General features: G+C 39.0%; 1 protein-coding gene across 1 annotated transcript in view; it reads left to right on the top strand.

Moving 5' to 3' along the window:
* Nucleotides 1-3,647: 3,647 nt before the first annotated feature.
* LOC5574166 (ras-associated and pleckstrin homology domains-containing protein 1) overlaps nucleotides 3,648-18,029 on the top strand; it is a 280,277-nt gene continuing 265,895 nt past the window's right edge. Inside the window, exon 1 of the mRNA XM_021852247.1 lies at nucleotides 3,648-4,318. The gene's annotated coding sequence lies outside the window, so the exon portion shown is untranslated. The remainder of the gene's footprint in view (nucleotides 4,319-18,029) is intronic.

The following is an 18,029-nucleotide window of genomic DNA, read 5'->3' as shown; positions in this document are numbered from 1 at the left end:
ACGTAATCATCAATGATGACAGAGGGATTTGTGCGAAATTATTGTACCTTGAATTTGTAGGACCATTACCTGTACACAATGAAAAAAAATCTTCTATACATTTTTTTGCCAATGTACCGCCTAAAATTTATGTGATTTATATTTTAATGATAGTATAAATATGAATAAACTTGGAAAAATTCACACATCATTTTCTTAATTTGTAATCGTCCTTAAAATTAAGGCATTTCTTTACACCTTGTATCCCTTATTATAGTTGCTGACGACAGTATTGAAATTAGTTGCCAAGCTCTTCCGTGAGCTCCTTCCACCCAAATTCACCTAGCATCAATTTCTCAAGACTAGTAAGTTCCTTCAAACACTGTTGGCCAGTTCCTTAGATGAGTCAGCTTTCGCTTCTCACTAAATTTGTTCGACGCGTATCGACCTAAGATTTGATCCTCCTCCATGTTATCTCTTCCTCCAGAATACAGCTCAGCCTCCAGGCTATATCTCCACGAAGAGGTTCTGCGTCCAGGCTCTGTCTCGTAGTCCAGGTTCTGTTTCCTTATGGTCACTTTTCTAACCAGCCTCAGCATCTCGCTAAGATTTCAAGAGTATCCATTTCAAGTATCTGGATAGAACCTTTATATTGTTTTATGGAGTAATGTTGTTGGATGAACAATTCGGGGTATCCAGATGTGACCACCCAGACAACCAAAATGTACGTATAACGAAATCACCTGGAGGCTTTGTATGTGCAACATTTCACTTATAAGATGTCGCGAAAAGGCCTTCTACGTACAAAAGTGGAGGCGATATGCGTGCATATATTATGTGATGAATATTAACATACAATGCGAGTGTATAAATATTCCACCGAACTAACCTGTGATCTTATGCGACTTAACTTATGATAACAAATGTCGATTTGACAGCTGCTACGGATTGATTCGACTTACTTTGTACGAGTGTACGGGACGAAACAAAATGTACAAATGAACTCCGAAAAGAAGTGTTTTATGCGAGGAAGCTCATCAATCTGACGAGTTTATCAACGGTGTTTTGCGAGTTTGATGTAATTAGTATGAATAAACGAGTTGTAATATGAACTTTCATGCGATTTCTGGTTGTCTGGGCAGAACCTCATATTGATCATTGGCATTATATCTATGATGTTCCGGATGAAAAATCATGAATTTTGAGCAGTCGCACGATATGAGTGAGTAGGATTACAAAACCCAACAAGCATTAAGAATTAATGTGGTGAACTTGAACTCAATTAGGTTTATCATTGTGTTTCATTTGAGTTCTATGTTACATCATCTGATTGTGTAAAAACACGTTATTTTGACAACATTATACCAAAATTATCAGATTTAAATAATGTACACTACACTAACTCTCAAACCTCTAACGTCTGACTTTTCATTAAAAATGAACTTTAAAAAATCATAACTTGGCCAATTTTGGATCTTTTGGTCTCAAAAAAAAAACCGCATACTCCTCAAGATTTATTATGTTCCAAAAAAAATGGGATTGGCCACTTGGTTCCGAAGTTATTCCGGATTCAAATGGGGTATATTCGTTCCGGAAGTGATAGTTCACTTAGATTTTTCAAGATTAGCAATAAGAAAATGATTCATTGTGTACTTTCTATAAGTAAACAGCTGCCAAAAGGTCGAATGACATTGGTTCTCATTGATTCTGGCCATTTCGGATACCCGGTCACCTGGCATCGGTTCCTGAGTGTACCCAAAGAGGACACTTTCTTAAACTTAGAGAATACTACCGTGCGACGGCTCAAAGTTCATGATTGTTTATCCGGAACATCATAGATATAATGCCAAAGACCAATATGAGATTCTGGCCACATCCGGAAACCCTGGAATCGGTTCTGGCAGGCCTTCAGTGGGACACTTCCCAACAAACATTTTCACGGAATAAGAGTTGAACCATCCCCTCTCAAATACATTTCAGCAGAATAAACTGTTATTCAGCTACTAATTGAACTAGAGTTTTAACCCTTTCTCCCTACCATTTTGATCGACAATATTTCTCTGCGAAAAAAGTGTTGAAATGGAAAGTGAACTAACAACGTTTCAAAGGAAAATATTTTTTTTTGCAATCTCTCATCGTAATAGGCTGTTGTTCATCACGCCAATCTGTCATGAAACGGCCTACTTTCCTGCACTGAAGTGTGCAGTGCGGGAATAGTCATTACGCAACTGAAACCAGTGCTGTAATGATTCATTACGCAACGCTTTCTCATTATGCAACTGTTTTGAGTTGCGTAATTAATCATAACACAACAATTTTTCAGAAATTGTAAAATAATGATGAATGCATTCCGATATGATTTCTGATACCCTCAAGTGGTCTTCTACGAAATTGCAATGAATTTTTCGAAATCAGTAAAAAAATAGTTGATTTTCAATAGTAAATTTATTGTTTATCAAAAGTTTTACTATTGAAACAATCAGTTGACTATTGGATAAATCTTGTATATCCCAACTTCTTAACAGGTAAAAAATATAATTTGGAAATTTTACAAAACTTCAACATAAGATTGAAATAGTAGTTTACGGAACAAGTTGCAGAATGATGATTTTTACAGCACGAGTCGTAAATTTATCCTACGAGGCTTGCCGAGTAGGATAATTACGTCGAGTGCTGTAAAAATCGAGTTCTGCAACGAGTTACGTACAACATTTTTTGCAATTTCGTAGAAGACCACTTGAGGGTATCATAAATTATATCAGCATGCATTCACCTTTATTTTACAATTTCTGAAAAATTGTTGGGTAATGATTCATTACGCAACTCAAAACAGTTGCGTAATGAGAAAGCGTTGCGTAATGAATCATTACAGCACTGGTTTCAGTTAGGTAATGACTATTCCCGCACTCCATAGTTCAGTGCAGGAAAGTAGGCCGTTTCATGACAGATCGGCGTGATGAAAAACAGCCTATTACGATGAGAAATTGCAAAAAATATCTTTTCTATTACAGTTAAAGTCTGCCTTTTTGAAAAATGTTTTTCCAATAAAGCTGTTTTGAAGTATAAGATACATTTAATAAAAAAAATACATGAGCCAAACCCACCAATCAAAGAACGTCATGTTTTTGAATTACAGAGAGTTCACACAAATGTAGTACTATCGATAATGATAAGACAGTTCGTTTGAAACATATCTTTGAACATCATTTGCATAATTAGCATTGATATAAAATGTATAACAAACAAACAAGCAAACAAGAATTTAAAGAATAATGTAACAATTGAACACACAATAAAACATAAAAAAAACATACAAAACAAGTATAAGAAATCACAGAAGTGGTGAAATTGGACTATAAAAGAATAATTAGGATGTTAAATTAGTTTCGTTCATCTAAAATACAATAAAAAATCTTAATTAGCAGGATAATATTTTTTAATTATATTGCTCTCGCAGTAAGTGGTACGCAGATGATTTTTCTGCTTTGTTGATGCAGAATAATGTTGTTAGGAAAGATTTTCTCCAATGGAGAAAACAGAGAGAGTTGGCGCTCGCTCTCCGTCCGAAACTTGTGCTAGTGGGAGCAAACAGACAATGTTGTTGTGCTGGATTGCTGCTGAGATGGGTTCGGTGGACCATTGGGGAGCATCGAGCATGTTTCTGGGACCAGTCTGTCTTCTCCACCGTAGCTGTTAGGTTGTAGTCGTCGGTAGTTTTCCTCCGCTCGCTAACTCGGTAGTGTTTGAGATAGGTTCCCTTTGCTCTCGTACTTCACGTAAACTTTAATCTCGATTATCGATTATTAATGCATGGAACGGTTATCGTATGGCAATCGAGCTTCCGCTGTAACATGTTGTGAGTGTTTTTCTGTTAAATTGTGAAGAGGAAAATCGGAAGGTGATCTTAAGATCTTCTCGCGTGTTAAGAAGAGGTGACACATCAAGCGGTAGCAGAAAATCGTTGATGGGGCAGATATTCGTTTGCTGCAGAAGAAGCAGAAGTGAAGTGTATACGCCCAATTAGGGATAATGGTGTTCTTCTGCGTTCCCATGCTGTTCATTTGAATATTCAAAATCCTGTGTGGACATGTTAGCATAGTTAGGGTTATAGTGTAATAGCGCAAAACCACTGGGGCTAATTAGTCGATTGATGTGAGATCATAAAAGATTCCACGAATTGGCGACTGTGACCGTGGAAAGGTGGCAACGTGAAGTGTGTTGGAATGGTTTATATTATTTTTTGATAAGGCCGAATAACAACATTCTCTCTGTGGGACGGAAGCTTTATCAGTCAGCGGAGAGTTCACAGTGCAGTGAAAAACAGCGGCTAGTTTAAAAAGTAAGTTTACTATTTTTATTGTTAACTATAAGCAATGATTTTGCTTACCTCAACAGGAACAAAGTGTCATCCTTGAGGGCGATGATAATGAGATGGAAAGAAGAAAGCAGTTTATCAAAAACGCTATTATAATACGTTTGTGTCTTGTCACTCGTGACAGTAACACTTATATAGGGTGCCGGTACCAATGGTTGTAATGTACCAGTAGATTGGACTTTGGAATAAAACGTACATTTTCCGATAAAAACGACATGTGTTATTTTTGGTGGATAGATCGCCTCTAGTTTAGTCGATTTGCCAAATTTCAGCTTTTTATTCTATCAAAAAGTCACATAAATAATTAAGTCAACGCAAAAAATTTGCTTCCTTGCACCAATAGTCGCTGTCGTGTTCCAGTAGTGGATCAATGGATGGAAGCAGTTTTTAAAATGGATGTATAAAAATGAAGAAAAGTCCCAGAGATGATTTTTATGCTTCATTCGAAAGATATTAATTGCTGTTTCGAGGGAAAAATGTAAAACCCATGTAAAAATTTACCATTTTGTTCAAAATTCCTTGTATCATTCCCGAACGTCTACTACTGGAGCACTAGCGCAACTACTGGAACACGTGTACCAATAGTGGCTCAAGCGATTTTATGTTAAAAAAAATAGTTTTATCACTCTTTTTATATTTTTCCCATATAGTAGAGGTTGAAATCTTTCTGTTGACGCCAAAAGATCTCTGTTAAGGCTTTTCGTTATTTTGTTATGATTTTTTAAAGCTTAGGTAGTCCACTAATGGCACCGGCACCCTAATATAAACCAAAATATATTTTTTTGTAAAACATTATTAAAAAACATTTTTGTATTTTATAACAATTTTGTTTTCAATTTTATTTATAAGCATAATTTGAAACACTAAAACCTTTTATTATACCTAGATTTTCTGTATTTTACAATAGATTGCAACTAAATTTATTGATAAATTAATTTGACATTTGCTTTAATGTTTCCACATTGAATATTCTCTGTAAGTCATTGGTACAATATCAAAGAGGCAGCTTCGGAATCATCTGAAAAAATTATATCCTGTTTAGAGCCTATTCATTTATATTGTACATTACAATTAATATATCCATTCCATACATACTAAGTTTTCATTTACAAACTCTATTAATTTTTACTGAGTTCTAAACAACAGATACAAAATGCTTCACTTGGTTATCTCTTTTCCTTAATGCTGTGCAAATAAGTTCAATAAATTAACTGCCTGAAGTCTTACAACAGTATACGTTGATATCTTAGCTTGAACTTTTTTTTTTTAAATGTTACATCGATTCGATTTTGATTTCATTTTTATGCTATCATTGATATGATTAACTCAATTGGACGTGTCGCCTTATGGCAATTTTTTTGGGGGTCACACTCCATTAGATTCTTGGTCAAGTTCTGAGTGTCCTACCAAAATTTGAGCTTATTTGGATAAAAGTTTGTATGGGGATCACCGTTCGATTTTGCCACGATTCGATTTAGGCAACATGAAAATTTGTGACGTGTTGTCAAAATCGAACAGGCACTTCACTAAGGTAAACTGCATATTGATCAATGCATGAGTTCATTTTTCGACGTTTGAGCGGTGCCGTATCATTTACGTGACCATGAGAATTTGGCAGCGCTCAAACGTCAAATTAGGAAACTCGTGCATTCGTTCATTGAGGAAGACGTGGAAAAATGAACAAGGTTGGTAAAATGAACACCATGCTTGTTATAGAAAAAAATAACTAATTTTAATGATATTTTCATGCTCTGGCTATGTAATGCATAACTTACAGTATTCGTTTTGGCACAGAAGTCAATTAAAGTAAAAACATCTACCAAAACTAAGATTTTTGAAAACCACAATTCAAAATTAAAACTGGTGTAACTTTAAGGTCGAAGTTCTTGAGGTATTTCAATAGGGTAAAAACTGATATACTTTTAAATGTATTCGAATGGGTAACAATCATTTTAAAAAAATGCAGCGGAAATATGCAAAATGATTTGTTTTGTTGACATATTTTGTTAAATGTTTATCTTTGTTTTTTATTTTTTTATTTTTTGTTGACGATACAAATATATGTGAAAATTCAGTATGAATTTTTCTCATTGCTTTAGATAACATCTCTATTTTTCATGTTGTACGACAGATCTGTACAAATTTTTCGATTTTCCTATTAGCAACATGAAGATATACTTATTTAAGATGTTCATTTTACCACCGCTTTCCCTACTCAGTGATGCTCGCAGAGTAACCTTATCATAGCCAAGATATCAGTCTACTATGTGAATTTGGCAACATTCATGCCCCTTAAAATTAAAAAGCGAAATGTTGAAAATATAGCATTTCGTTCAAAGATGTGGTGAAATCAAATCGAGCGTTAGCGTGCGAAATTGAAGTAGTTATTTGGAATGGTTTTCCAAAAGCTATGGAGCTCAGAATTTGTATAAATACTTTCATCATATAAGCGAAACTTTTTGCTGAATTTCTGAAGATCTGTTGACGAATTCCGGCGCATATTTTCTTCGAAAAAAAAAAGAAAATTTTCATACTGGTGAGTAATGGAAGAAAATTTCTTCTCTTCGAAGAAATTGTTCGCCGGAATTCACCTACTGGTCGACAAAAACCCCGAAAAGAACAAAACTGCCAAAAAATACAAATGAACCGTGCTATTTTTGTGCTCATTTTCAGTTATTTAGTTAACATCTACACAGATAACACTGCATCAACAATTTCTCGTCACAATACTCGGTTCGTGGCCGCATCTCTCCATCCTCGGCTCTGCTCCACGCTCGCCAAATCGATGCGCACTTGATCCGCCCACCTAGCTCGCTGCGCTTCACGCCTTTTGTACCAATCGGATCCGAAGCGAACACCATCTTTGCAGGGATGCTGTCCGGCATTCTTGCAACATGCCCTGCCCATCATATCCTTCCAGTTTTGGCCACCTTCGTGATACTGGGTTCGCTGTAGAGTTGGACAAGCTAGTGGTTCATCCTTCGCCGCCACACACCGTTTTCCTGCACACCGCCAAAGATCGGCGTTCGAAGACTTTAAGTGCTTGTAGGTCCTCCTCGAACATCGTCCACGTTTTATTCCCGTAGAGGACTACTGGCCTTATGAGCGTTTTGTACATGATATGTTTGGTACGAGTGTGAAATTTTGTTGACCGCAGCTTCATGTGGAGACCATAGTAGTCGGGCGACTTCCTCTGATGATGTGCCTTCGTATTTCGTGGCTACCGTTAATGTCAGTCGTCAGCAAGGATCCAAGGTACACGAACTTATCGACCACCTCGAACGTATCTCCGTCTATGGTAACACTGCTACCTAAATGGTATCTGTCGCGCTCTGCCCCATCAACTAGCATGTACTTTGTCTTAGACGCTTTTACAACCAGTTCAACTTTTACTGCCTCGCATTTCAGGTGGGTATACAAGTCTGCACCTTTTCAAATGTTTGGCCGACAATGTCCATATCATCCACGAGAAGCAAACAAATTGGATCTCGTAGAAATCGTACCACAAAATCGGACAACAGGCACGAAAGTCCATCACCTTGTCGTAGTACCCGGCAGGATTCAAACGAACTGATTTTCCATAGCTCTACGTGGTCGATACTATCGTATGCCGTCTTGAAATCGATGAAGAGGTGATGCGTTGGGACTTGGTATTCAAGACATTTTCGAAGGATTTGCCGTACAGTAATGATCTGGTCCGTTGTCGATTGGCCGTCAACGAACCCGGCTCGATAACTTCCCACAAACTCGTTTACTACAGGTGACAGTCGACGAAAGATAATCTGGGATAATACTTTGTAGGTCGCATTTAGAATGTTGATCGCTTGTAAGTTCTCACAATCTAACTTGTCGCCTTTTTGTAGATGGGACAAACGACATATGACATATATTTACCAGATTGTGACTATCAGCCGGTGCAGACAAATGGCCAGCATCTCCGGGTTCATTTTTATGAGTTCAGCTTCGATACCAGCAGCTTTATTGTTCTTGAGCTGGTGAATGGCATCCTTACCCTTCCTCAAAGTGGAGGCTGGTTGGTTTTCATCGTCCTCAGTACTGACGAAGGCTTTTCCTCCATTGTCTCGACCTTCATTTCCTGTGCTCTCAGTGCTATTCAGATGTTCGTCCAAGTGCTGCTTCGATCACCTCACGCTCGTTCGTCAAGATGCTATCATCATTATCCCTGCTCATCTCGGCTCGCAGCATGAAGCCGTTGCGGGATGCGTTGAGCTTCTGATAACTTACGTATTTTTTAGTCCTGCACAGCTGTTCCATCTCATTGCACTCCGTCTCCTCCAGGCGGCTTTTTTTTCTCCTGAAAGAGGCGGGTCTGATGTTGCCGTTTCCGCCTATATCGTTCCACGTTATGTCGGGTCCCTTATTGCAGCATGAACGCCCGCGCTGCATTATTCTCCTCCGTCCCACGTACCTGACGTTGCTCTCAGCTGCATCGTTGATGACTGCCTTCACTGTTCTCCAGCAGTCCTCAAGAGAGGCTTCATCCAGCTCAGCGTCTTCCGGTAATGCAGCCTGCTTAAGCCGCTCTTGGTCATACCGGAGCTGCAGTCGGTACCGTACGTTGTTGATGACGGAGAGTTTTGGGCGCAGTTTTACCATCATTAGGATAGTGGTAAGAGTCGATGTTAGCGCCACGGAGAAGTATACTTACGGTATACCGTCCATAAAATCAGAACTTGGTTGATTTGTGACTCTGTCTGCTGTAGTGATCTCCAGGTGTACCGATATGAAAGGCTGTGCTGGAAGTAGGTGCTACGAATGGCCATATTCTTGAAGGTGGCGAAATCAATTAATCGTAAGCCGTTTTCGTTCATCAGCCGGTAAGCGCTGAAGTTTCCAATAGTCGGTTTGAATTGCTCCTCATGGCTAACCTGAGCGTTTAGATCTCCTATGATGATTTTGACGTCGTACTCGCGTTCGAGCTGCGCGTAAAAAGTGTCTTTATCATCATCAGTGCTTCAGTGATGGCTGTGCACGTTTATTATGCTGAAGTTGAAGAACCGGCCTTTGATCATCAACTTGCATATTCTCTTATTGATCGGCCACCACCCGATCACGCCCCTCTGCATATCACCCATCACTATAAAAGCTGTTCCTAGCTCGTGTGTGTTGCCACAGCTCTGGTACCGAGCTTCCCATCGCTAGTCTTTTACGTCCGATTGTATCGGTTCGTATTCTCTCGTTGATTATTCGTTGCTTGATTTTTTACGGCCTAAATTTTCGGAGGGCCATAGTGCACAGTTTTGATTAGAGTTCTTCTCTGGCACTCGAACTATGATCAGCCGCTCCTAACATGGGGAACATACGCTGTTGTGAGCCGCTCCTAACATGGAGTACAGATGCTCCAGGTTTGCAGAAGCAAACCCCCCATCCCTGTTAGCATACGACCAAAGTTCCCACATGTGTTGGTTACCTGATCTTACCTAAGGTTGCTCTTACACCGGCCAGTACCGCGAGAAGGTAGGGATAGGAGTTGATGGGAAGGTGGCTAAAGACCGCATAGAGGAGTCTATTTTATTCCTTCAGGTACGATAGGTACCAATGGTACACCATGCCCAGTATTTACTAACCAAGTGCTATTCTTATCCTATCTTATCTCTTGCGTCTTGGGACGAACTGGGACAGAGCCTGCTTCTCAGCTTAGTGTTTTAATGAGAATTTCCACAGTTATTGACTGAGAGCTCTCTTTGCCAATTGACCATTTTGCAAATGTATATAGATCAGTGCTGGGAATGATAATAGTAGTAGGCTTGAATTTTGCGAAAATCACGTGGCTTTCCCAGTACAGTAGTTCAAAAACGTGAATCTCATCAAGTAGCCTATGTTGGGTGCATGCATTTTCTAAATCGTGAGTGTCATTGATAGGGGCCCAGATAGCCGTAGCGGTAAACGCGCAGCTATTTGGCAAGACCAAGCTGAGAGTCGTGGGTTCGAATCCCACCGGTCGAGGATCTTTTCGGGTTGGAAATTTTCTCGACTTCCCAGGGCATAAAGTATCATCGTACCTGCCACACGATATACGCACGCAAAAATGGTCATTGGCATAGTAAGCTCTCAGTTAATAACTGTGGAAGTGCTCATAAGAACACTAATCTGAGAAGCAGGCTTTGTCCCAGTGGGGACGTAACGCCAGAAAGAAGAAGAAGAAGGGTGTCATTGAAGGCTCTAAATGCGGGAAATACAGCGGGAAATAGAACATTTTTCTACAGTAATTTTGGGTTGCCCTTAGCAATGGCTTTTTTGCGATTTTCAAGGCTCTTTGCCTACAGCAGCGAAATGCGTGAGTTTCACTGGCTTCGCTGACTGCGATTGGCTTTGTTTGGCTACTGTAGAATGAATTTCAGATTTTTCTAACTCTGATATAGATTGCGATGCCTTGACAAGGTGAGAAAATGTCCAACCCGAAATGATCCTTGAATTGTGGGATTCGAACCCACAACCCTTTAAAACCCACAATCGATAAAAAATAGCAAAGTATCTGCTGTCAACGATTTTTTAGTGACAGCCGAACGCTACTAGAGTGAACACAGTACCGACGAATCGCAAACGATTGAGAGAAACCGAAAATCAAGAGACACGCGGAATAGAATGAGAACCAATCCGCTCATAACCTGGAGACACGGAAGAACGCGTTCAGCTTTCAATTGTTGAATGCATACAGCTGAATGCACGGATTCGCAATGAAGACTGTTTATTTCGTTCATAACCGCTAACAGTTGGCGCCAGTGGCAAAAAGTACAGACAACAATCTTTCGAACATTCAGTTTCTCTCACTGGCCGCCGAGCAGCGACACTGATGTGTGTATTCCACTCACTGATCGCGCTACGCTGGATTCTCAAATTTCTGAAAAAGAGCCATCTATTGCCTTTTCAGTTTTGAATATCGCCCTATTACTGAATCAATCCACCGGGTGTATTGCCATTCAATGAGCGCTCATCAGCACTCAAACCCGAATGCCACTCGAGTGGAATTGGAATGCAAATAATCATTCGCTTCTGCAATCGGATGCCTTCGGCACATGCAGTCGGTAGTGAATCGTTATGTTGCCGGTTTTTGCCTAATGAGTCGCTCAGCAAATAAGTAGAAAGCGAAACACTCAGCTTGGTTGGAGAAACTGCAACCACAGAGAAACATACGTAACACTTAGAACAAATCGCGATCAAAATCATAGTCGCGAAAACATGTACGCCCAATGCTTAAAACACTGTAGGTGGCCGATGGACCAACAGGTGGCGGTAGTGTATAAACGTCAAACACGAACAAAAACGACGCGAGCGCTGCGGGTGGTCGATTGACCACCTACCATATATTCGAATCGATCGTTAAAAAGTTGGTCGATGGATAGCAGTGAGAGTGTGACGTCTGTTTGTCTGTGCTGCAACCTCGCTCTTGATTGCGTGGGGAAGTGAGTTTGCCATGCTTGCCCTTAGCTTGATCCAGTCATAGGTTCCCCATCTTTTCGGACAAAGTTTGTTTCTCATGACCCACTTGGGAGAAAATTGGGATCGATGAATTATTGTTAAGCAATTTACAAATTTCTATGGAGCATTCAAAATCAATGGCAAAACAGAAGATAACTAACTATACATTCCTTACCTTCCTCGATGACCGTAAGAACGTGGCCGGTGCCGCTATTGACTTTTAAATTTCGAGGTCATCACTTGTGCGCATTGAGAATGTTAAGTTAATCCCAAGCCCCTTAGGGTCCGTCCATAAATGACGTAGCATTTTTTCACAGATTTTTTACACCCCCCTCCCCCCTCGTGGCATTTCGTCACAAATGCTGATACCCCCCCTTGGAAAATACGTAGCATATCAATCAAGTCCCCTCCATTTTTTTTATTTGTTTTCCTTAGCAATTGGGTTAAAACAAAAAATTGAAATTCAGAAGTTCAATACAAAGTTTGATATTAATTACTGACTGAAATGTAAGGATAATCTAACGAATACAAGTTTGAAATGCAGTAGCGCTGAAAATGAAAAATATTGAATTGGATTGATGAAGCTAATTTGTGCATTGTTTTATCTTTTTTATTTCTGACAAGTTTCACATATCAATTAACAGTGTTGAACAATTGTTACATCTTTCGCAATAATACACGTAATAATAGACTCAAATGGCTATCTCGTTTCTTCGATAAATTAGCTATTAAATATGCAATGCCACAAAGACTGCCGTAGAGCATCAAGAAACGATAAGGTTCACATTCTACGAGACGGTGATATTGACCTTCTCGATCGTTTCTGTTGTTTGACTTTCCAGCAGAGACTCTTCCCATCAATGTGCGATGCACCACCCGTAGCTAGATCGAGTAAAACAGGAAAAGATCAATTTTCTAAGAGGCTTTATCAATACTCGCGACATGCACACAATGGAATGGAACGGAAAATAGTCCCATTTAGTTAGCTCTGTTGGGCTGTCGTCTCGTTGAAGTAGTGCACACATAGGAAAAATTTGCATTTCACATATGGAAACGAAGAAATTGCACGTTTTCAGCAGATGTGTGCTTAGTAAACAACACACGCTGTTGTCAGAAAAAGAGTCTCGAATGCCCTCCGAGTGCTGTTAACGACTCTGGTGCCAGAGCATGGGCGTGACCAGGTTTTTCATTTGGGAGTGGACGAACGACCTCAAAAGTTCATCCACGAATTCCATGCAAAGACGACAATTTTTGACACCCTAGGCACCCTATTTTTCTAAATATTTGCATGAAACGTTGTACTGTAAAACAGGGCAAATTTAATAGTTTATTGGAGGAAAATCTGATTTGTCTGCACTATGTCTCAATGATATTTATTTACCTTTTTAAAACAAGTACTTGTACCCTAGTTATCGATTGCGGTTGAAAGTTTGCTTAATGATTATTTTTTACAGAAACTTGAATTTTTCATACAATTGAAGGTGATTTTCGGTTCAGGGTAACTTTGAAATTCCTTGGACAATTCATGACGATTATGTGTGTTCTAAAGCAATTTATTCGTGAATTCCTTGATTGATTTCTTGAAGAATCTTTAAGGATTTTTTTTAGAAGTATTTACTCATTATTTTATGGGTGGTACTTTACAAAAAAACCTTTGAATATTTGAAATGATTAACGTAAAACAAACTGGAGTAATGTCCCGAGGAACTCCTGAAAGAATTTGTGAATAGATTTAATGGTGAGTCCTTCGCAGAAGGATAGGGAAGAATTTAAGGATGCTCATAAACATGGTTTGGTAGATTCCTTGTAAGACCCGTTATGGGTTCTTGATCAAATCTGATGCATAACACACCAACCCCCAACTGACTACGTCCATGTGCCGGAGTACTCCACAAAGCCAGAATGTGTGGCAAATATGGGAGTAAAGGAAACTCCATCAAACCAGTAAAATACTTAACCTTTTCGTCTGCGACCCAACAGCCGCCGAAGTGATTGCTGTCGCTCGCCGCCGCCGAGTGTACAAAGTGTAGTATGGAATCGAAATTCTGTCACGATTTGCTCCTTTCTGAATGTCCCCAACACGACCCGGGCCGGGATGGGTCCTCCTCCAACAACACTTGGTGACACATAGTTTTCTCTCCGATGCTTATTTTCATTACCATGTTTGTAGCTCTGGCGTCCGGTCTCGGTCTCGGTTCTTTCTTCCTATCGATTTGTTTTCCTGCCGAAGTGCATGCAATATGGAAACTATACGTTCTCGTAATTTATTCGAAAGCAAATGTCAACGTCGGAATCTTTGTCTTCTACATTTAACTCTTATTTAAATTGAAGCAGTTTGATGATCTCCAATAGGCAAAATTACATTATTATTTTTTAACGATGGATACGATTTATTGTACTTTTTTCTATTTATTCATTCTTGTGTTGATTGTTTTGTTCTATTATACCTGTAGGCGAATTCCGGCGCGTATTTTCTTCGAAGAAAAGAAAATTTTCTTGCTGGTGGATTATAGAAGAAAATTTCTTCTCTTCGAAATTTCATAGAATACTATTTTTATGGTAAGGATGGTAAGGAACATATGGGAGATTAAAATTTGAATCGCTTTAATGATCACCCTACCGGCTAGTATCGGAGTAAGAACATCGGATTGAGGATCACGGCTATTCATTATTTTTGCCAAATTACCCTGGAAAATATTTTTACCTTACTGGGTCTAACAGTAAGGCCTTACCGGGCCGGTTGACCAGGGGTTTATCGACATAGTATTTAACTATGAAACACAATCGAGTCAACAACAAGTTTGAATTATGTCCTCACATTTCTATATGACATCGATTCAGCTTAACTTCCAGGAATCAAAGTTAAGAAATATTGAAAAATTACCATTCAATCGAGCTGCTTCAATTGAAGGCCATTAATTCACTTTCCATTAACATTAAGCTTCCATTGTTTGGCCACTGTAATCAGATTGATCGGATCATCTGATGAAATATGCTTATAAACACTTGAAGATAATCGCGCTGGAAAGTATGTTGATGGCACTACTGGTTTCAAAGCAAAATTGTAATGTGTACTTAGACACTCAATAAATTCTCCTAGAAAGTATTTCTCAGAAATGTAGTACATATTGAATATCCACTCGATGCAGTTGGCGCAGATCGATTGAGTGCGTCTCTATTCGATGACCGCTCGCCGGTATGATACCATATTCAGTACACACGTCCATAAAATATCAACAAGTCGTAAATATCAAGCTCCGCTCCGGTCGGTGGAGTGATAGAATGGAGCGCCGGGCACTTATGGGACGCCATCGCCATGTCGGCTTACTGCTTGCCTTTGTATTTTAATTAACCCCACTCATGCAATTTTAATTGTTCCGCGCTGGGCTGCGTCTTGGCTGTGTGCTAAATCAATCTGCCCGTTTCAGGCCTGCGGCGCGGCGTCTTCGAGTTTCAGGGGCCACATTCAGTGGGTCTTGGACGAGACAATTTGAATGGTCAATAGAAATTAATTATATAGCGTCTTTGGATCACCACATCGCAGTAGTCCGCCAGAGCAGCACTCAGTAGCAGTTAACAGGCATAGCCTACTAGGGGATGACGGGGCAAGATGGCCACCGGGTACAAAACGAGCACCTACTACTATGAAACTACTATCCTTGATAAAAGGTATTTAAAATTATGAAAACAGAAATAGAAGATACATTTTATTGCAAAACTTAGGAGTCATACTCTAGAAAATATACGAAATTGTTTAATCCATATCTCTGTGACTAGACATCGATTAAATATTTATATGACTCATTGGGAAGCAAAGGCATTTTATGAATTTTGTTTACTAAATTTTTACTAAAGATTGTGACATTTTTTCAAGATTTAAACTGAAAAGACAAGGCTAATTTTCTAGGCATTGGATCACCAAAAAAACCACTCGTAGTCTTTAAAGAAATTTTCAGTTCATGTAAGATTAAAACCATGGTAGACCAGCAAATTAACCAACTGGATCTGCGAACTAGGCCACAGAGCAATTTAAGATTCTTAGCAACCTAAACTGAAAGGTGCACTGAATTCATGAACAACTTAACAATATTTACCATATTTAACATATCTTTTTAAAATTCTATCCTATGACCCAGAATTCCATTGCTCCGAATCCCATAAACCTGAATGCCGTCAACACAAATCATCAAGTTCCCCGAACGGTTCTATATGACACTACTCTGAGTTCCATTATAACATTATTAGTGATGATCAGTGGTCAGTGGTCAAGAGTGTCATGGTTTGGCCAATAGTGTGTTACTCAGTAATTGAGGTTAAGGTTATGAGATTAAAAATTTTGCCGGGACAGTCAAAAGGAAAGATATTTGTGCAATAGAACTGTTCTATGAATTGTAATAATACAATAAATTGGGGCATAACTAAAAATTTTGTCGATCCTCTCATTCAAATTCCACCCAGAGGTTAGAAATAACTAAACAAACCAACTTTGAACCAAGTTTTGATGGTATATTTCTTCTAATAATCACTGTTAGTGAAACTCCGTTTAAACTTCTCTGATTTACCTTTAACTTGTAGACTTATACCATCAATAGGGCATAATTTCAAAACGAACCCTATGATTTTTAACATTTTGTACAAACATGTAGCTTCGCCATAGAAAACGACTTGTGAGCCTTTTTTTCACCGTGGAAACAGCACCACGTGATTTGAGGTAAAAAATAATGGTCACATTCAGCAAACATCGATTTTGCCCCACTCTACCCTATGAACGGCTAGTAACTATGCGAAGCAAACGAAGGTCGATTTGGGTCCGGTGGTCGGTGTAGGGTAAATTATCGGCTGGCGTAATGAAAGGTCCAAATGAAGCAATAAATTTAGTCTGCTAAGGGTGTTTGAACCACGCAAAGCTCGATTGAGAACGAATAAGATTCTATGGTAGCCTACTTTTTAACACTATTCCCATAATTGTTTCTGTGTAATGAAGATACTATATGATTTTGGCATTCACTGGACTCAATTTTGGAAACTTATTTGCGAGTCCTTGAAAAAGTGACAATTTGAAAAACATGATATAAGTGTTTTCACTAAATAGCGTTTGGCGATAAGGACAGGGATGTGGATGGAAATATTTGTACCACCTTTATGAGCACTTCAGATGATATGACTCTGAATCCGGTCGTTTCGTGAATAGCAAGTTGTTATCAGTTCCACATAATATTATGGATTTAAAATGATTATGAGACTGTTTGTTTTTATAGTCTCTATTATATACATAAAAAAACGATTATGCTCATGGGATCGCAACACTTTTACTGAACTAAGCAAGGGGGTTATCAATTTAAAGAAATAAAAATCGTTTTAACTGCTTATCGCAAGTAATGTCAACAATTTTATGTTTTGTATCCCGAAGGAGTTATTAGAGCGGGGAGATAACAGTGCCCTCCTGCCCCCCCCCCCAGTTCCTACGCCAATGAGGACAGTATTGCTATCGGACGTTTTGTTAGTGTTTAACAAGAGTGAATAAAAAACACCACCCATAAATGGTAAATAAACAAGAGAAATACGTTTTATCATTGCTCTCTCTTTAAGGCTCTTGTTCGTTATTCTTATTTATCAAGCTTGTTTCAACTTGTGAAACATTTTCAATCATGAATCGATACGGATGAGATGTTTTCCTTCGCTTGCTTTGATCCTGCTTAGAAATCAATTGAGAAAGAATTCTGCAATGCCTGATAATCATTTTTGCATAAATTAACGAGCAGCCAATAAGCAAGACCAAGCTTCAAATTCCACCGGTCGAGGACCTTTTCGATTTTTATTTCTCGTACCTGTCACACGATATACACATGCAAAAATGGAGAATCGGCGAAGAAAGCTCTTAGTTAATAAGTAAATGACAAAAAAACGAATTAAGTACTACAGTGAAACCTCCATGAGTCGATATTGAAGGGACCATCGACTCATGGAAATATCGAGTCATGGAACAGCAATTCTTTGGAAAGCTGCTTCTAGGGACCATCATAGTAACCATGAAATTATGTTTTTAGTATGGTTCCATGAGTCGATATCCACATCGAGTCATGGAACATCGACTCATGGAGGTATCACTGTATACCATTTAATTCCACTAGAGTTCAGTATAGTATAATATGCTGTAGTACTGAATTCCGTTTTTCATTTGCTTGTAGGTATTCCACTAAACAGCTCGAATATTTATTATCTCAGTTAATAACTG

Source organism: Aedes aegypti, chromosome 3 (assembly GCF_002204515.2).
Source record: "Aedes aegypti strain LVP_AGWG chromosome 3, AaegL5.0 Primary Assembly, whole genome shotgun sequence".
Taxonomy (NCBI): Eukaryota; Metazoa; Arthropoda; class Insecta; order Diptera; family Culicidae; genus Aedes; species Aedes aegypti.
The sequence above is the reverse complement of the archived record's forward strand: the minus strand, read 5'-3'. Positions and strand labels throughout refer to the sequence as shown.